Genomic DNA, 22091 nt, shown 5'->3' with positions numbered 1-22091 from the left:
GGTTGAACACTTTCAGCAACAGGGAGCCTCAGGAAGTGTTACTGCATCATCCCACACCCATGCCTCTCTCTGCTGAGTAGACAACCTGCACTGTCATGTAAAAGCACTTCAGATATCTGCATCCATTGGACATAATTTCCCTGCCTTGTTTCCAGCCTAAGTGTGCTTAGTTCCTTTAATGTTCTAGGGAGGGCATGGTTTTGAGCTCCCCAATTTGACCATCATCTTGGTGTAGCACCCAACATGAACCCTGGTGTGTGACCTGACTGGCACAAAAACGGTCTTTCTATCACCTCCTTTGTCATAGAACACATACCTCTTTTAGTGTATCCCGAGACCATCTTGATTTCTTTGCCAGGTATATCGCACTAAACAACATCATCAGTTTCTACTCCCTCTAAATTGAGTCCTGTGAAGTGCTGGGCGCTGGAAATAATGAGACAAGCAAGACAAACACACCCCCTGCCTGCATGGAGTTCACAGTGTGTCGAGGAAGATCCACGTGGGTGGAGGAATAGGTCATGGGCATTAGGGAAGGAGAGGTCTGGGCATTGATGGGATTACGGGGCATGGGCTCGGGTGAGGTTCAGTGGAGCGTGAAAACCCCCTGAGGAATAAATGTTCAAGCTGAGACCTGCAGGCTGTGCAGGTGCTCACTGGGTGAAGCAGGGGTGGTAAGTGAGGTGTGGCGTGTGTTCCTGGGGAGGGAACAGCACGTGCAAAACTCCAGAGGTGAGGAAGGGTGGAGAGTGCCGAACAAAAGGCTAGAGGTCCTGGATAGAAGTAACTGGACCAAAGGGAGAAGGAGTTAGGATGAGGCCGGAGACTGGAGCCAGCATGGTCTTGGGAGGGCCTGTGAGTTCAGACAAGGGTTCTGCCTTCTGCTAAAGCCAGGGAGGCTCTTGTAAGAAGGAAGTCGCATGATTAGATTTGCAGTTCACTAATATCAGAAACCCTTGAGCCTTTTTCACGCATCCTCCTTGGAGACCCCATTCCTTCCCCCATTTCCCTTCCTATGATTGTGTCCTGGTTTTTCACATTCCCATGAAGAACTTTGTATTCATCCATATTTTAGACTTCATTGTATGCAATCATGGCAGTCTATACGGGCATTCATTTTTGGATTTTGGTTCTATTCCCCTTATATATTTCCTCTCCCTCCCAGCTCGGTTCAATTTTGCTAAGCGTGTCTCCTCCTTTTGCTAATTCCAGGCCAATGAGGGTTTTGAACTGCTTAGAGCCCCGTGACACTGCACTGTCTTCTGGGCTGATCTAGATTCATTCATGGGCACAAGCTGGGTCCACACTGAAACCGCCCTTGAATCCTCCTAATTGTACTAACATTACAATTAGGAGCCTTCTGCTTTCCAGCATCTGTGAGGGTGCAGTGGGAGTGGTGGCTGTCAGGCTGTGCACTGGGCAACTCCTCAGGGCTGTCCCCCTGACCCCTGCAGTGTGGGGTCTCCACCTGGAACTGCTTAGACCCTCTCGTGGACCTTTACCTGAGGGGCTTATGAGAAAGGTTAATTCCCATGAATCCTGTCTGAATCTTGGCTGAGAAAGTAAGGGCCAGGCGACACCTGTGCTCCCACCATCAGGAGCACGAAGGGAGCTTTCAGTGGGAATGACTTCGAAAGCCACGAAACATCCAGAGAGGCCGGGATTTGAGGTCCCTTCTGAACATTTTTCATTAGGGAATGTTAACACACTGACTCAGTTGGCAGATGGCCCAAGTGCTTATTTTTGTCAACACCTGGAGCAGTTTGGAGCTTTCTAATTATTACTTCAGAAAACAGACTAAATTCCACTCAGCAAATATTGGGCCCCCATGTGCTTAGCGGGCTGCTTCTGTTATCAACCAGTCCCTCTTGAGTTCCAGTTCCTGCTGTGGCTCCAGGACTGTCCTGGCCCCATTGAGAACTCAGCCTGCTGGATATTTCCAGTGTGTACTTCCTGCCAATGCCTGCCCCGGCCCCCGTCATCAGCTTGGAGGGCTTGCTCTTGGGGCCCTGCTATAGCACTGGGAGAGCTTTCGCATAGACTGAGCCCTGGCTCCCTCCCAGGAAGTACACGTTCCCCTTGGCAGGTCCAGCAGAAACACCTGTGCTGCTAAGATGTCACGGCTCCAGTCACCTCCCTCCACTGCCTTCTGAGACTTTGTCCTGGCGACATCAGAAAGGTAGCTCTTTTACCTTTTAGTGCCTGTTTTCATTAGGCTACTCATTTCTGGATTGCAACTGCCAATTAGCATGCTTTCCTGTTAATAACCATAGTAATGGCACGATGGATTTCACTGATCATGCAGAATTAGTTATCAAGGCAGCATATTCGAGTGAGAATGAGTAATTTTATAAAGCCATGAAGACATGGCCTTATGAAGGTTGAAAATTCAAAGCGAGCACCACTTGGATGGCATGGTATTGAATTAGCTAATTATAGTGTTTTATATCTGTGTTTGATCATTATTAAAAAAAGTTTCTTCCTTCCCCCCAACACACACACAAAAGCAGGCAAAATCCTATCAAACTAGTTTCTCTTTGAATTTAAAAGTATTCTTGGGGCCATGGAGGTTTCTGAGTCACAAATGAAAATTTGGACATCAAAGAGATTTTCCTCCTTCTAAGGGAAGAAGAGCTTTTTGTTACCAACTATGTAAGAAGGGAAAAAAATATATAGATTTGAAAGTAAATTTTCACCAAGGCAATGAGAGAGTAGAAAACACCAAATTCCTGTGTGTAGACAAGTTTGAATGTTGCTCTAATGAGATAAAATATGGCCTTAAGATAGAGACTGATAAAAAGGGAAAGCATGCCTCATGCTAAGATCAGGTCCAGGACTAGGTGACCATTTCTTCCTGTGCAGAGTCCACTCAGACACTAACTTCTCATCAAATGTCGAATCAAGAAAAGGCATGCCAGATACCCCAAAATGATTAACTCTGACTTGGCCTTAAATTTTATTCTTTAGCGGAGGGTTGATAGAAAGTGGCTTTTAAAAATTACAACATTCTTTGATGAAAAAAAAAGTATTTGGCTCTGAATGGATCATCAATTTCCAATAGCCACCAATGGAGGAAATAATAGGTCCACTTTATTAATTAGTAAAAACAATAATCGCTATCTATTCTCGATTTGTAGTTTTGCGACACATAATTTCGGCAATCGTATTTTCATGGACTGTTCTATACTTCTTTGTTTTGTTCCTTTGCTAACTGGGAGTTAGTGAATGCTGATAACTAAAGTACAATAACCTGTAGATTACAAAGTGCTCTCACTGATTCTCACAACAATCTTGTAAGATAGGGAGGTGACAGCTCCCTTACTGTAAAACAAAAATCTAGCTAACTAAGAAAAATTGACAGTGGACATCATAATTAAGATTGGGATGTGACATGGCAAGGATGTCTGCTCTCACCAAGCCTATTTAATTCAGGGAGGGGTCATTAATAACCATGGATGGAGTTTCTGCAGGATGCCAGGATCTGTACCATATGTTTCCCATTACAGTATTTTGTTTAATCTTCTCTACAGCACCATGTTGTAGTGACTATTTCCCCCATTTTATAGATGAGGAAGTAACAGCTCAGAGAGGTTATGGTCTTGTCCAGAGTTGCACAGCGAGTGACTGTTGGAGCAGGTATTTCCCACCACAGCAGTATGATGACTCCCAAGCAGGAGCTCTGTTCTCTGTCTTGCACAGAAGCCGTTTCTTCTAGTTTTAGGAATGAGGATTCTGAGAGGTGCTGTGACCAGCCTGTGTCTGGGGGTAGGAGGGCCCGGACATGACTCTAGACAGTGTGCCCTCCTTTCCTCCTCATTTTTCAGTTGTAGACCAGACTGTTGGTAGATCTTCAAAGTTCTCATAAATTTTGAGATCCTGCATGCTAAAAAAAAAAAAAAAAAAAAATATATATATATATATATATATATATATATATATGATTTTCTTCCCTTTCCAGTGAAAAACTAATTCCAATTAGGAAATTAAAAGAAAAAAAAACCCAATTCAGCACTTATATTTTAATGCTCTTTAAATTTCTAAGGTCATTTTAATATATGGTCTGGTTTTTCTCATGAAAATATGTTGCTCATTAAGTTAAATAGACTAGAATAGTTCAGTCAAGCGAGGTTTCGCATTTAGTGATTGATTTTCATTTTCTTAGGTTATAAATTAAATTTTATGAGACATTGGCATAAAGTTGAGGGCAGAAGTCTCCACCAAAGTGGAGTACAACAAAAATGTGATATATGGCCGGGCTGGGTGTGTCCCCTGGGCCAGGCTCCACTGCACGGGAGTCAGGACGCAGGGGTGGCCCCAGGCGGCCCAGTGTTAGGGCCCATCCACCTTGGCTCTTTCTCCATCCGCTCCCAGGTGGGATGGAAGGTAGGGGAAAGAAGGGAGGATAGGCAGGAAAGAAGATAGGGCTTCTGCTTCCTCCCAGCACCATTTCCATTTCCTCCCTCTCTTAAGCTTCTCCCTGCGGCCACAAGGGGGCCAGGTGGGGAGGGAGGAACACTCTTCTTCCCAGAGTTTTCCAGTAGAGATGCTCCCTGAATAAGTGAGCTCCAGGTCTGGTCCAAAGATTTCCAACTGCTTCGGGCCGAGGGGGCATTTAACATTAATGTTAAAGCCATTTAACATTAACATATGTAATTCCAACCAACTAGAAACGATTGTATTAGAAGAAAGTCAGTCAGCCAGAAGTGCATACAGATACTCTGCAACTCCCAACACTTTCTAAGAATTAATATTTCTGAGTTTTTCTATTAAGTTCATTGGCTGCTTATTCTTTCCTTTTATTATCTGCGCTTGTTAGCAAACAAGCATTAACAAATGTCAAATGCTTAAGAACATTTTCTAGAGAAAAGCATGACATCTAAAAAAATCATTAATGTTTGAAGGCAACCAAAAAAATCAGGTAATAAAGGTGTTTACAGCTTTGTGTGTGTGTGTGTGTGTGTGTGTGTGTTTCCCCCTTTCCTTCCAATTTTTGGTATTATTATTATTGTTGTTATAATTGTTATTACTGTTGAAGTATAATACTCTGGCATGATAATAATTATAAATTAGTCATATGGAAAATACAGAGATCATTCTATTATCAAGAGGCTGTCTTCCTACATGGCTGAACATCTCGAGTTTTTTTGTTTTGTTTTGTTTTTAAATTATGGCAATCTCTGGAGATGACTGAACTGTTTCTTGTCCCTTTCATCCAGCCCATTAGAGGTGGATTACAGTTGCTCATTTCAAAACGGAAGTGTTGAGAATCAGTTCAGTCTTTGGAATAAAGAAATCAAAATGTTCAGGTGACTGCTCTTCACGTTTTCTTTGGATTTGGAAACATTTGGGTGAACACAGTTATTTTAAGGGTGCATGTGGATATTTCATCAAACTTCAAAACACAAGATTTTGCTTTTAATAAGAAAAATGAGAGTTGTCATTTATTTTTTTCAGCTCACCAGATGGACTAAATTCCTTTTTCTCATCTAGTCCTCCTCTGATAAGCTTCAGGGAGGAAGAGCCTTGTCTTTTAGGGGGGCCCGTCAGGGTAAGCGTCCCTTACAATTCATGCTAAGTCAGAGGTGAGTCGATGGTGGGGGGGAGGCAAGAAGAAGAGGCACTACCGTGGGTTACGTGTGTCACTGAGCCTGCTCCTGCAGCATCCTCAAAGGGCCTGGAGACCTTGGGGCCTTGGGACTTCCCGGAACCACACCATTGGTCGGTGGAAAAGCTGGGCTTCCCCCTGACATCTGTTGGACATAAAGCCCATTCTCTCACTACCTCAAACTGTGTTGTTTTCACCAAATGCATTGGACACAAAGCAGTATTTTCCAAACTGGATGTGTGATATTAATATTCTTAACTATAGCACTTATTCTATCAAGTCAACACCATTTCTGCTATTTAATGAACTCAAACTCAGTAATTGCTAATTACGACAGCATTAGCAACCACTGTTTACTGTGCATTCTCTTTTTAGCATTTAATATGTGCTAAAGACTTTACATGTACCGTGTTGTTTTAACTTCACAACAACTCTCTGAATTATATGCAACTCAGAAATAAGGAAAAGAAATTCTCAGGGGTTAAATGAACTTGCTTGAAGTTACACAGTTAGTGGCGACAAATTCCTCTCTGGCTCCAAAGCCAAAGTATGTGTGTGTGTGTGTTTTCCCCCTTTCCTTCCAATTTCTGGTATAATAATATCAGAAATAATAATACCAGAAATTGGAAGGAAGGGGGGAAAACACACACACACATATTTTACTACTGATGGCAAAGGATATTTTTCTTTTCTATAATGAAAAGAGGATAATGAATTAGAAATTTCCTACCTGTTTTAATATTTTGTCCACCATTAAAAATGGGCCTATTACCATATTAATCATATTTCTTTTAAAGTCACTGTTCAGTAGTTCCAACATCTGTTCTATTGATTGCTGTGCCTCTTGACAATGGTTTGATTTACCTGACTTATTTGTATGTTGTGTAAATTTGACTGAATGCTAGACATTATGTCTAGAAGAACAGTAGATTCTGAGGTAATAGTAGCCTGGAAATTGTTACACCTAGGCTTTTAGGCTGTTAGTGTGGGGAGTTGAGCCAATATAGTTAGAACTTGATCTGGGGTTGAGTTTTGTTGTTGCTGTTGTTATCTTTTTTTAAATTAATTTTTATTGGACTATAGTTGATTTACAATGTTGTGTTAGTTTCTGCTGTAGAGCAAAGTGAATCAGTTATATATATACATATATCCACTCTTGTTTTAGATTCTATTCCCATATACATAGGTCATTACAGAGTATTGAATAGAGTTACCTGTGCTATACAGTAGGTTCTTATTTGTTATCTATTTTATATATAGTAGTGTGTATATGTCAATCCCAATCTCCAAATTTATCCTTCCTTCCCTTTCCCCCTTGGTAACCATAAGTTTGTTTTCTACATCTGTGACTCTATTTCTGTTTTGTAAATAGGTTCATTTGTACCATTTTTTAAGATTCCTCATATAAGCAATATCACATGACATTTGTCTTTGTCTGACTTACTTCACTCAGTATCACAATCTCTAGGTCCACCCGTGTTGCTGCAAATGGCATTATTTTATTTATTTTTATGGCTGAGTAATATTCCACTGTATATATGCACCACATCTTCTTTATCCATTCCTCTGTGAATGGACATTTAGGTTGCTTCCATGTCCTGGCTACTGTAAATAGTGATACAGCGAGCACTGGGATGCATGTATCCTTTTGAATTATGGTTTTCTCCGGATATATGCCTAGGTGTGGGATTGCTGGATCATATGGTAGCTTTCTTTTTAGTTTTTAAAGGAACCTCCATACTGTTCTCTGTAGTGGCTGTACCACTTTACATTCCCACCAACAGAGTAGGAGGGTTCCCTTTTCTCCACACCCTCTCCAGCATTTATTGTTTGTAGATTTTTTGATGATGGCCATTCTGACCGGTGTGAGGTGATACCTCTTTATAGTTTTGATTTGCATTTCTCTAACAATTAGTGATGTTGAGCCTCTTTTCATGTGCCTCTTGGCCATCTGTATGTCTTCTTTGGAGAAATGTTTATTTAGATCTTCTGCCCATTTTCTGATTGGGTTGTTTGTTTTATTGATATTGAGCTGCATGAGCTGATTGTATATTTTGGAGATTAATCCCTTGTTGGTCACTTTGTTTGAAAATATTTCCTCCCATTCTGTGGGTTTTCTTTTCATTGTTGTTATCTTTAGTGCATCTAAGGCTTCAAGTTTTTGTAGCAGTAGGTTGCTCTTACTTTGTGTTTAGTGTTGGGGCTTGAGTGTTGGAGGTTTTTTCTCAGTGTTCCTGCTTCTGAATTAGCTATAAGTTGTCTCTGAAGCATGGTGGGAGGGTGAAAGGCAGTCTTCTAAACTCTTCTTTGTATTCAATGATGTGCTGGAGCTGTCTCATATGGGCTCGTGGAAGCCAGCTGTGCACCTCTCTTTCTAACTCCATGTTCAGTGATGTCATAGGACATAGTTTGAAATAGGAGATTATGGTCATACTTGCGTCATGGAGATTGGCCAGATTTCCTACAAATCCTCAGGCAAATTTCCCACAAAACTGCAAATCTGGACTTTCTAACCTGGAGCACTGGTACTTAAACCTTTACCAACACACTACCTCTTACATTTAGAATTAGTCTTGAGTGGGAAGGTATGATAATCCTTCCTTAGTGGTAAACAAAACAAAACAAAAAACTCAAAACAAACCCAAAAACTCAAAACCAAAACCCTCTGCTTTGTATTGGTGTAAGATCCTGAGTGTGACTATTTCTTGGCCCTCCCAGGGGTAGAGGATTTGATTCTACCATTCCTCCAGCAGCGAGGGATTTTTGCCTGTGCTTTGGAAAGAGTTTTCTATCTTTTCCCCCAAAGAAGACAAATTTTGCTTCTATTTATCTCCCAGAACTATGGATCTTTGTCTGTGCCCTTGTGAGTCAAAGGGCTTATGCCCCTTTCCCAGTGGCTTAGGCTTTTGATTCACAGGAGGGGAAGGTGTGGGAATGGAGGTGAGGTTTCCTACCTGTCTTCTTCTTCCATTGATCACCTCCTGCTGCCTGCATGCCTGCATGCTACTGAGGGAGTCTTTCCCCAGTCTCCTGTCCAACCCCTGATCTTTCTCATCAAAAGCTGGTAGAGAAGCACTTGTGAACACTTGCAAACTTTCTTATGTCTGGGGCCCCCCAGCCATTCCACAGTGACCTGCTCGTCCATACTTGTCTTTAAGAATTCATTAAAATTTATTCTATTTCTTTCTTTCAGGCTTGTGTGGTGCCCATTTTCTTCTAGGCACTGCCAAATATGAACAGTTCACGTGTCTTATAGCCCCTTGGAAGGACTAGTCACTCGTGAAAAATGGATCAGTTGGTTGCCTGGTGACCACAGCTTAATGATGGGTTCATGAAAAGTTCTGCCTTTGTAGATTATTCAGCTTTTTTCTTGTTTTTAATGTCGGAGTAATATTCTTTGCAGTTTTCTAAATCCTAAACAGAAGCAGATATCCCTAAACATTTTTTTCTTTTTAAAAAAGTTTACAGTTTTTAAGATATAACTTATGTACAATAAAATGCACATATTTAGAGAATCCAATTTGATGAGTTTGACATATGTGTACACCTGTGAAATAATCCTCATAGGCAACATAATGACCATATTAATCAAGTTTCCTTGTACCCTCTATAAGGTATCTCTCCCTATCATCCCCCTAACCCCATACCCTAGCAACAACTGATCTGTTTTCTGACATTAAATTATCTTTTGGTGAAAGAAATAGATTCCAGACTTTATACATTTTGGGGTCACAGTTGACCAATTATACTTAAACTGAGATAAATTGTAACATGGTCCTATTGCTCCTGACTAATAAATAGTTCACAGTACATACGATTCATCATATAAGTTAGATATGATTTCGGGTGACCTGAATATAGCTATACTCTATTCAATAAGATGAGTCCACTGTCCAGAGGCTTGGATGTTAGATTATAATGTTAAATTGCTATAAACATTTCTAAATGCTTCCTTTCAATTTCTATACTTATCATAGATCAGTAATAAACAGTTTATGGACTACATTGTCAATAGATCACACTTTGAGTAGCATTGCTGTAGAATTTCAAGTCTGGATCTTGTTGATTACATTTTTGTAGTGTCATTTAACATATTCTACTGTATCCACTTTTTTTCCCATAAACTGATAATTCTAGAGGCTTGATTTTTTTCAAATTCAAACTTGTTTTTCAAAAGTATTTTATCAGTGGTGGTGTATATTTCCATTAGGGGTTACAGAAAAAGTGGTTGTCTCTCTCTTTGTGATTTTAGCAGCCCGCTGATGATTGTTACCTAGATCTATTAGTTCATCAGAGTTTGAAAAATTATGTAGTTCTAATGTTATCATTAAAATTTTTTTTTTAGCAGCTTGAACACCTTTTAAAAGGATACTTCCCCTTATCAGTTATTAGATTACCTTGAGGTATCATTCATATGGAAAAGTTGGATAAATACTTGATTCTTTCCTTTTATTTCCTAACTTTTAAAACAATGAGTTAATGACCAAGCATCCTCCAAAGATGACCAGTAAGTTTTAAAGAAAGAATTATTACTATGAACTTATATTAATACATTTGGTAGTTTTTAATCCATTGCAGTTATTCTTATGCTCAAGTTGTACCTTCCTTGGCCAGTGGAAGGTCCTTCAAGCTGGCTTCTGTGTCTTTTGGACACAATTCTATTGGTGTTTGAGTGTTTTTTTAATTTTCTGATACAAAATGTTCTAGATTCATTTTGTCCATTTCCTGCTTCAGACTTGGGATTAGGAACCTTGGTTTATTTTTTAATGGGAAGTGGTATTTAGAGACCACAACCTGGGTGCTAGGTGACCTAAATAATAATGGTTAGGGGATCTAAAATAATTTTAATGGAAAGTTAATCACTTTCCAACTGATGGATAATGACTACTTCTCAATTTTTAACTTCAAGTCTTTACACATAACCCTTAGTTGCTGAATGTCTGCTTTCAAACTTGGTGAGATCAGAAGGAAGAAATCAGCAAAGTCACAAATAGTGGCCATTCTAGCACAGAGATTCTCATAAGTTCTCAGGTAATGTTAATCGTTTAATGGGTGGGGAGAGGTATGTGGTAGGAACTCAATCCAGTAGTCCTAATTCAGACTCCAAAACCTGAATCTGAAAAGGGAGAACAAGGATAGATTCTTCTCAATATGAATTAACCACTGGGGGACTGATAAAATAAGTTTTCCTTTTTCAGCTTCCAAGATGAAGTGTCATCTGCAGAAGACCTATTCTTCTGTAGCCAAGTCCCAAGGCTTTTCTAGATTTCATAAGATTTCCTGATCTGAAGAAGCAAAACTAGGATCTGTCACTGACTTAAATAAACATTGCTGTCAAGTAAATACCATCCATTAATCATGGAGCCTTGACATCTCCGTGGGCAAAGGGAAAAACTGACTAATATTCGTTTGACAAGGTTTTGCCATTCAAAGCGAAATGCACAAGCAGATCATAACAACAAACTAAAAAAGGAGGCAGTATAAGTAAAATTCCACAGAAGGCTATTTTCTGTTGCTTTTTGGGAATGGGAGAGTGAACGTAGTTGTAGGCAGAGTAATGATTTGATAATGAATGTTCACAGGTGGTGTTTTAGAAAATCGCATGACTGCCTATTCCTGTGTATGAGTTTGGCACATTTGCATGAAGAAAGATGTTTCTGTGGCTAAACCATGACAATAAGTGAGAAAAATAATATTTACTTTACTGGAATGAAAGTATTGTTTTCTCTGCAAAAAACATTGTGAAAACCACTGTTAACTGTAAGAGGAAAATGTTAAATAAACAAATAACATAATAATAAAAAGAAGTAAAGAGTAAACATGAAAAAAATAAAAATTCTATATCTCCAGCTCAGAGAAATGTGATATATTTTATTTAGTGAATGCCTTTCATACCTGAATGTGTCGTTCCTACCGATACCCTCTTTCAACTGGTTGGAATTTCCCAGCCCTGGTTCTCATCTCTTTCTACTGTACAGTTGTTTTCTTCAGTGATATTATCCAGTCCTCTGGCTTTAAATACCTTCTATATGCTTTTGAATCTTAAATTCATATTTACAGCCTTGACCTGTCATCCCTGTCCTCCACACTAATATAGCCAATGTCCTACTCAACATGGTAAATCTTCCCCACTCTAGTCTTCTCTGCAGCAAGAAATTATACCACCTTCAACCAGAGAAGTTGTTGAAGCCAGAGATCTAGTAGTTATCATTAGCTCTTATTTCTTCCTCAAATCACGTAGGACCCATGAGCAAATCCTGCTATTTCTTATCATCTCCATACCCACTGTTATCCAAACGACCATTACTTTAGCCAAGATTTCTGCAGTGGTGTCTGACCATGTCACAGCCTTTTCCCTCGATCATCTGCTGTATTCCAGACGTTGTGTGTAGCAGGCACCCCAGCCCTGGGGAGACAGGCATGGAAACAGGCAATGAGGTACATGCTAAAGTGGAGGTGGGTGGAAAGTACAGTAAAAGGAAAGCAACTAACTGTGGCCATCCACTGAGGAATATTTGAACTGTGTCCCCAAAGGTGAGTATGAATTTGCTAAGTATATAAGTGGGAGAAACCTATTCAAAACAGATTTAATGGCAACTATAAGACTAGTAAAAGCACATGGTATCTTAAGCTGCAATCTTTAAATGGGTGTGTGTGTACTCCTGGTAGTTGAAGTTCTTCTGGGAAGTTCACATATTTGGACAGTTTTAAGGGAATCTATTTCCAAATCCCCCACATTCAGATATGTGTTTCCCTAGAATCGCTCTGCTTGAGAAGTCCATATGTGCAATAACCCTTCTCCACTTTCCAATAGAAAGGTACACCTCTCACCCCTTCCAAATCTCACTTTGATGAAGTGCCCTATGCTGGGATGTGAAAACCCCTAGTGTGTCAAATAAAAGGATAAATAGAAATAATCAGGCTCTGATAACACACAGTACTCCCAGATTTCTCCTGTTTTATACACATTTCTATTGAAGGTGTTAGAAATAGGATTTGAAAATGTTAGGGTGCTCTAAATTCAGACAAGCAGAAGTTGTATAAGACAGCAATGGTATTCTTCTAAAAATAATGTTCTGTGGACTACCAGAATTTTTAAGATTTATTGATTAACACCAATGGGTATTTGCAGGGTTCCTTTTGGATTTAATGGCCTTTATTCAATAAGGTAATTAGAAACTATATTTAGGCATATAATTAAACAAATATTCCAATTCCAGTTGATCTTCCTATGAACCATGTATGAGAGGCCCATGTGCTGAAACTGAGACTTACCTGGTAAAGAAGCAACTGGGATTGGAATCAAAATCCACTTGTCCCCAAAGGCCCTGCTCTTGGCCATGTAAATGTGACTTCTGATGGGTCTGTGGGTTCTTTTCCCATCTGTGGAATGTGCCTCTGGCCAACAGTCAGTGAGGGTAGTGCATGGAGGAAGGGCTAGAGCCCAGCTCTCAGTGCCTGGCCCGTAAAGGTTGATTCTGCCATCTGCCAAAGGGCTGGTGGCTTCATTGTCTCTAGGTGTAATCTTGGGAGCTGACAGGATTTTGTCGAGAATGAAATAGCTCTCAGATAGGATTGATGATTTCAATGCTTGAAAGTGATAGTCTGCCAAACTCTTCCCAACGGCCTCCTGATTTGTGAATCGTTTCCCATTTGAAGGAAAGCTTGAAGCAAGACTATACTTCTTTTGGGATGTTCAGTAATTTAGAACCTGATGTCTGCACTCAGGATTTCCTTTTCTTTGCATTTTGAGAGGTGAACTCAAGTATTTTGGACCCTAGGAAGGAAGGACAGAGAGACCACTGGAGAACTCTCTCCCGGGACCACTTTTGAATAGCATTGGAGTTAAGTCATTGTTCTGTTCGGAGCTGGCTTCATGGCGTTTTCTGTACTCCTCCTTGAATTCAGAAGGGAAATGGAGGCATACAGATCATTCTTGGGTAGAAGACTAAGTCTGCTCCACCAGGCCCAAGAGTGGCATCAAAGTCTGGTGGGTGGGATGCTGGCTCTTCCTACTGCTCACCCCTGTCCTGTCCTGGTGAGGATGAAGCAAGTTCTACTCGCCACAGAAAGTTTCCCCTAAGGAAAGAGCTATGACTCCAGCTGTGAAAGTGACTGATGTCCTTCTAGATCCCACTGGCTTCTGCACGCTTACGCTGTCATTTCCAAGCAGAAAAAAAGTGCAAGTGTGTGTGGGGAATTTTGTGAAAAATGCATTTTTCTTTATTTTGTCCAAATGAGGAGCAGGGAAAGGGAAAAAACATGGGAGTAAATACTGAGCTTCTGTGATGAATAGACTGCTTAGGCTTTTTTTTTTTTTTAACAACTTTATTGGAGTATACTTGCTTTACAATGGTGTGTTAGTTTCTGCTTTATAACAAAGTGAATCAGCTATACATATACATATATCCCCATATCTCCTCCCCCTTGCGTCTCCCTCCACCCTCTCTATCCCATCCCTCCAGGTGGACACAAAGCACCAAGCTGATCTCCCTGTGCTATGCAGCTGCTTCCCACTAGCTATCTATTTTACATTTGGTAGTGTATATATGTCAATGCTACCCTCTCACTTCGTACCAGTTTACCCTTCCCCCTCCCGGTGTCCTCAACTCCATTCTCTATGTCTGCGTCTTTATTCCTGTCCTGCCCCTAAGTTCTTCAGAACCTTTTTTTTTTTTTTTTTTTAGATTCCATATCTATGTGTTAGCATACAGTATTTGTTTTTCTCTTTCTGACTTACTTCACTCTGTATGACAGTCTCTAGATCCATCCACCTTGCTACAAATAACTCAATTTCGTTTCTTTCTATGACTAATGTTCCACTGTATATATGTGCTGCCACATCTTCTTTATCCATTCATCTGTTGATGGACACTTAGAATGCTTCCACGTCCTGGCTATTGTAAATAGTGCTGCAATGAACATTGTGGTACATGACTCTTTTTGAATTATGGTTTTCTCAGGGTATATGCCCAGTAGTAGGATTGCTGGGTCATATGGTAGTTCTACTTTTAGTTTTTTGAGGAACCTCCATACTGTTCTCCATAGTGGCTGTATCAATTTACATTCCCACCAACAGTGCAAGAGGGTTCCCTTTTCTCCACACCCTCTCTGGCATTTATTGTTTGTAGACTTTATGATGATGGCTATTCTGACCTGTGTGAGGTGATAGCTCATTGTAATTTTGATTTGCATTTCTCTAATGATTAGTGATGTTGAACATCCTTTCATGTGTTTGTTGGCAATCTGTATATCTTCTTTGGAGAAATGTTTATTTAGGTCTTCTGCCCTTTTTGGATTGGGTTGTTTGTTTTTTCCATATTGAGCTGCATGAGCTGCTTGTATATTTTGGAGGTTAATCCTTTGTCCGTTGTTTTGTTGGCAAATATTTTCTCCCATTCTGAGGGTTGTCTTTTGGTCTTGCTTATGGTTTCCTTTGCTGTGCAAAAGCTTTTAAGTTTCATTAGGTCCCATTTGTTTATTTTTGTTTTTATTTCCATTTCTCTAGGAGGTGGGTCAAAAAGGATCTTGGTGTGATTTATGTCACGAAGTGTTCTGCCTATGTTTTCCTCTAAGAGTTTTATAGTGTCTGGCCTTACGTTTAGGTCTTTAATCCATTTTGAGTTTATTTTTGAGTATGGTGTTAGCAGGTGTTCTAATTTCATTCTTTTACATGTAGCTGTCCAGTTTTCCCAGCACCACTTATTGAAGAGGCTGTCTTTTCTCCATTGTATATTCTTACCTCCTTTATCAAAGATAAGATGATCATATGTGCATGGGTTTACCTCTGAGCTTTCTATCCTGTTCTACTGATCTGTATTTCTGTTTTTGTGGCAGTTCCATACTGTCTTGGTTACTGTGGCTTTGTGGTATAGTCTGAAGTCCAGGAGCCTGATTCCTCCAGCTCCGTTTTTCTTTCTCAAGGTTGCTTTGGCTATTCAGGGTCTCTTGTGTTTCCATACAAATTGTGAAATTTTTTGTTCTAGTTCTGTGAAAAATGCCAGTGGTAGTTTGATAGGGATTGCATTGAATCTGTAGATTGCTTTGGGTAGTAGAGTCATGTTCACAATGTTGATTCTTCCAATCCAAGTACATGGTATCTCTCTCCATCTGTTTGTATCATCTTTAATTTCTTTCATCAGTGCCTTATAGTTTTCTGAGTTCAGGTCTTTTGTCTCCTTAGGTAGGTTTATTTCTAGGTATTTTATTCTTTTTGTTGCAAGGGTAAATGGGAGTGCTTCCTTAATTTCTCTTTCAGATTTTTCTTCATTAGTGCATAGGAATGCAAGAGTTTTCTGTGCATTAATTTTGTATCCTGCTACTTTACCAAATTCATTGATTAGCTCTAGTAGGTTTCTGGTAGCATCTTTAGGATTCTCTATGTATAGTATCAAGTCATCTGCAAACAGTGACAGCTTTACTTCTTCTTTTGTGATTTGTATTCCTTTTATTTCTTTTTCTTCTCTGATTGCTGTGGCTAAAACTTCCACAACTATGTTGAATAATAGTGGTGAGAGTGGGAAACCTTATCTTGTTCCTGATCTTAGTGGAAATGGTTTCAGTTTTTCACCATTGAGAACTATGTTGGCTGTGGGTTTGTCATATATGGCCTTTATTATGTTGAGGTAAGTTCCCTGCATGTCTACTTTCTGGAGGGTTTTTATCATAAATGGGTGTTGAATTTTGTCAAAAGCTTTTTCTGTATCTACTGAGATGATCATACGGTTTTTATCCTTCAATTTGTTAATATGGTGTATCACATTGATTGATTTGCATATATTGAACAATCCTTGCATTCCTGGGAGAAACCACACTTGATCATGGTGTGTGATCTGTTCATCAGTGATATTGGCCTGTAGTTTTCTTTTTTTGTGACATCTTTGTCTAATTTTGGTGTCAGGGTGAGGGTAACCTCATAGAATGAGTTTGGGAGTGTTCCTCCCTCTGCTATATTTTGGAAGAGTTTGAGAAGGATAGGTGTTAGCTCTTCTCTAAATGTTTGATAGACTTTGCCTGTGAATCCATCTGGTCCTGGGCTTTTGTTTGTTGGAAGATTTTAAATCACAGTCTCAATTTCAGTGCTTGTGATTGTTTCGTTTATATTGTCTATTTCTTCCTGGTTCAGTCTCAGAAGTTGTGCATTTCTAAGAATTTGTCCATTTCTTCCAGGTTGTCCATTTTATTGGCATATAGTTGCTTGTAGTATTCTCTCATGATCCTTTGTATTTCTGCAGTGTCAGTTGTTACTTCTCCTTTTTCATTTCTAAATCCACTGATTTGAGTCTTCTCCTTTTTTTCTTGATGAGTCTGGCTAATGGTTTGTCAATTTTGTTTATCTTCTCAAAGAACCAGCTTTTAGGTTTATTGATCTTTGCTATTGTTTCCTTCATTTCTTTTTCATTTATTTCTGGCTGATCTTTATGACTTCTTTCCTTCTGCTACCTTTGGGGTTTTTTTGTTGTTGTTGTTCTTCTTTCTCTAACTGCTTTAGGTGTAAGGTTAGGTTGTTTATTTGAGTTGTTTCTTGTTTCTTGAGGTAGGATTGTATTGCTATAAACTTCCCTCTTAGAACTGCTTTTGCTGCATCCCATAGGTTTTGGGTCATTGTGTTTTCATTGTCATTTGTTTCTAGGTATGTTTTGATTTCCTCTTTGATTTCTTCAGTGATCTCTTGGTTATTAAGCAGTGTATTGCTTAGCCTCCATGTGTTTGTATTTTTGACAGATTTTTTCCTGTAATTGATATCTAGTCTCATAACATGGTTGGAAAAGATACTTGATACAATTTCAATTTTCTTACATTTACCAAGACTTGATTTATGACCCAAGATACGACCTATCCTGGAGAATGTTCCATGAGCACTTGAGAAGAAAGTGTAATCTGCTGTTTTTGGATGGATTGTCCTATAAATATCAATTAAGTCCATCTTGTTTGATGTATTATTTAAAGCTTGTGTTTCCTTATTTAATTTCATTTTGGATGATCTGTCCATTTGTGAAAGTGAGGTGTTAAAGTCCCCTACTATTATTGTGTTACTGTCGATTTCCCCTTTTATGGCTGTTAGCATTCGCCTTGTGTATTGAGGTGCTCCTATATTGGGTGCATAAATATTTACAATTGTTGTATCTTCTTCTTGGATTGATCCCTTGATCATTATGTAGTGTCCTTCTTTGTCTCTTGTAATAATTTTTATTTTAAAGTCTATTTGTTCTGATATGAGAATTGCTACTCCAGCTTTCTTTTGATTTCCATTTGCATGGAATATCTTTTTCCATCCCTTCACTTTCAGTCTGTATGTGTCTCTAGGTCTGAGGTGGGTCTCTTGTAGACAACATATATACGGGTCTTGCTTTTGTATCCATTCAGCCAGTCTATGTCTTTGGGTTGGAGCATTTAATCCATTTACATTTAAGGTAATTATTGATATGTATGTTCCTGTTACCATTTTCTTAATTGTTTTGGGTTTGTTATTGTAGGTCTTTTCCTTCTCTTGTGTTTCCTGACTAGGGAAGTTCCTTTAGCATTTGTTGTAAAGCTGGTTTGGTGGTGCTGGATTCTCTTAGCTTTTGCTTGTCTGTAAAGGTTTTAATTTCTCCATCAAATCTGAATGAGATCCTTGCTGGGTAGAGTAATCTTGGTTGTAGGTTTTCCCCTTTCATCACTTTAAATATGTCCTGCCACTCCCTTCTTGCTTGCAGAGTTTCCGCTGAAAAATCAGCTGTTCACCTTATGGGGATTCCCTTGTATGTTATTTGCTGTTTTTCCCTTGCTGCTTTTCATATTTTTTCTTTGTATTTAACTTTTTATAGTTTGATTAACATGTGTCTTGGCATGTTTCTCCTTGGATTTATCCTGTATGGGACTCTCTGTGCTTCCTGGACTTGACTGACTATTTCCTTACCTATATTAGGGAAGTTTTCAACTATTGTCTCTTCAAACATTTTCTCAGCCCCTTTTTTCCCCCTTCTTCTTCTGGGACCCCTATAATTCAAATGTTGGTATGTTTAATGTTGTCCCAGAGGTCTCTGGGATTGTCCTCAATTCTTTTCATTGTTTTTTCTTAATCTGCTCTGTGGTAGTTATTTCCACTATTTTATCATCCAGGTCACTTATTCGTTCTTCTGCCTCAGTTATTCTGCTATTGATTCCTTCTAAAGAATTTTTAATTTCATTTATTGTGTTGTTCATCATTGTTTGTTTTCTCTTTAGTTCTTCTAGTTCCTTATTAAAAGTTTCTTGTGTTTCTCCATTCTTTTTCCAAGATTTTGGTTCAGCTTTACTATCATTATTCTGAATTCTTTTTCAGGTGGACTGCCTATTTCCTCTTCATTTGTTTGGACTGGTGGGTTTTTACCTTGCTCCTTCATCTGCTGTGTATTTCTCTGTCTTCTCATTTTGCTTAACTTACTGTGTTTGGGGTCTCTGTTTTGCAGGCTGCAGGTTCGTAGTTCCTGTTGTTTTTGGTGTCTGCCCCCAGTGGCTAAGTTTGTTTCAGTGGGTTGTGTAGGCTTCCTGGTGGAGGGGACAGGTGCCTGTGTTCTGGTGGATGAGGCTGGATCTTGTCTTTCTGGTGGGCAGGACCACATCTGGTGGTGTGTTTTGGGGTGTCTGTGAACTTATTATGATTTTAGGCATTTTCTCTGCTAGGGGGTGGGTTTGTGTTCCTGTATTCCTAGTTGTTTGGCATAGGGTGTCCAGCACTGTAGCTTGCTGATCATTGAGTCGAGCTGGGTCTTAGCGTTGAGATGGAGATCTCTGGGAGAGCTTTCACCATTTGATATTACATGGGGCCAGGAGGTTTCTGGTGGACCAATGTCCTGAACTCGGCTCTCCCAATTCAGAGGTTCAGTCCTGACACCCGGCCAGAGAACCAAGACCCTGTGAGCCACATGGTTCAGAAGAAAAGGGAGAAAAAATAAGAAAGAAAGAAGGAATAAATAAATAAATAAAATAATATAAAATAAAATAATTAAAATATAAAAAAAATTAAAAGTAAAAACATGTAATTAAAAATAAAAGAAGGAGAGAAAGAAAGAAGAGAGCAACCAAACCAAAAAAACAAATCCACCAATGATAACAAGCACTAAAAACTATTCTAAAAAACCAAAAAAAATAAACAAAAAACACAGTCAGAACTCTAGGACAAATGGCAAAAGCAAAGCTATACAGACAAAATCACACAAAGAAGCATACACATACACACTCACAAAAAGAGAAAATGGAAAAAAAAATAATAAAAAAAGGAAGAGAGCAACCAAATCAATAAACAAATCTACCAGTGATAATAAGCTCTAAATACTAAATTAAGATAAACATAAAACCAGAAACAAATTAGATGCAGAAAGCAAACCCCAAGTCTACAATTGTTCCCAAAGTCCACTGCCTAAATTTTGGGATGATTCGTTGTCTATTCAGGTATTCCACAGATGCAGGGTACATCAAGTTGATTGTGGTGTTTAATCCACTGTTCCTGAAGCTGCTGGGAGAAATTTACCTTTCTATTCTTTGTTCACACAGCTCCTGGGGTTCAGCTTTGGATCTGGCCCCGCCTCTGCATGTAGGTCGCCTGAGGGCGTCCAGGTATGTGGGGAGTTTTTTGCCTTTTGGGAAGTCTGAGGTCATCTGCCAGCATTCAGTAGGTTTTCTGTAGGAGTTTTTCCACATGTAGATGTAGTTTTGATGTATTTGTGGGGAGGAAGGTGATCTCCACGTCTTACTCCTCCACCATCTTGATGGTGCCCTGATTGCTTAGGTTTTAACAGTGAAGGAACTCTTCTTTAAGAATGAATTGTTTGGCAATTCATTCATTCATTGAGCAGATACTGAGACCTTATTATCTGCTGGACCCTGAGCTGTCTTTGGAATAAACCAAGGTGAATAAAATTGAGGGCCCCCCATGTGTGGTTCACAATCTTGTGGCAAATACATATGTTTAAACAAAAAATGTGGCAATGCCATTTGAGATACAATGTAGAGGAGATGGGAATACTACAGGAATGAAGGACCCCTTTCTGGGCTGTTCAAAGGGAAAAGGATGGGCTTTATAAAGACAGTGACTTTTTTTTTTAAATTTGCTAATATTTTATTGAGGAACTCTAGATTTTAAATTTCTAAAAATATTATTATTTACATAATACTTTAAAAAGCTTTCTGTTATGAAAAATTTCAAATGTACACATATTTTTGATACCAGTGTAATAAATTTTCTAGTTCCTGGTATGGCTTTAGCAATGATTACAATTATAAAAAAAAATGAAGACAGTGACATCTGGGCTGAATTTTCAGAGAGGCATTTAGCAGCAGGGTGAGGAGCCCAGCTGGGATGGGGCTGCATGGGTCTGTAAGCTTGCTTCCTCACCTCCTGGCTTTGTGACCTTGGCCATTCCCACTTTTGTAAATGAGCATAACGGCATCATAGTGGTGTTGTGAGCTTTAAATGAGATGTGTCTGCAAACAAAATGCTTAATGCAAGTGTGCACAGAGCAAATCACCCATAAAAATGTGATCTGTCATCATGATCCTGGCTATTATTTTTGTTTTTGTTAGAGGATAAGTAGGAATCCGTCAAACAGAGAGAAGGGGTAAGGCAGATGAACTGGTCATCCAGAGAAATAAAGTTTAACAGGCATAATGAAGACTCCAAAGATAAGGGCGGGAGGGAGAAAATTCTCTCTATGACAAGGGACTTGATCCTTTTTGATTTTGATTTGTATTTAGGGGTGGGGTAGGGAGGTGTTATACTCCCCAAGGGCATTTAAAAAATTAAAGAGAAGATGATGTGGTTCAAGTTATTTTAGACCCATTCTCAGGAGGGGTATGCTGAAGGGTGGATTAATTGTGGGTGTCAGAGTTGATTTGGTTTTATAGATGCATTTTTTTTTCCTGTTGAGAAGCAGGCAGGCTGGATGTTGGTTGAGTCGGAAGGTTTCAGGCACGTGCCTGGCATAAACTGTGGTGGTGGCACTGGTGCTGGTGGGCTTCGTGGGAGTCTGATGAAGTTGACCTGCTATCTCCTTTCCTTATCTTTCCTTTAAGTCAGGTTTGTATTAGGTCAGTGGTTCTCAGCTATGGTTGTACATTAGAATCACCTAGAAGATTTTAAAAAGTACCCCTTCACACCCCATTTCACTTGGTTAGGGGATGCCCCTGGCCCTAATTTTTTGCAAAAGCCACCCCCTTCCCAAGTCATCCTAAGGTACAGTCAATGCTTTATAGTCAATGTCTTGGGGAGTCCAAGGCTCATTGGTGATGTGGGTTAGGATGACCTTGACTCTACTTACTGACATTAGGCCTTCTATGTAGAAGTATAGCTGCCTCAGGGATAATGTGCTAGGATGCTTCCTTTCCCGGAGAGTACCTTTCACAGGGAAAAGGATCTTCTTAGTAAATGCGTTATATCAGGAAGGCACTTCTGGCTCATCTGAGCCAATTGTCTACCCTCATCCAATCCACCCCTTGGAACTCATGCTTGGATATCAATAAGAAT

Source organism: Eubalaena glacialis, chromosome 2 (assembly GCF_028564815.1).
Source record: "Eubalaena glacialis isolate mEubGla1 chromosome 2, mEubGla1.1.hap2.+ XY, whole genome shotgun sequence".
NCBI classification, from domain to species: domain Eukaryota; kingdom Metazoa; phylum Chordata; class Mammalia; order Artiodactyla; family Balaenidae; genus Eubalaena; species Eubalaena glacialis.
Note: the sequence above shows the minus strand (reverse complement) of the source record.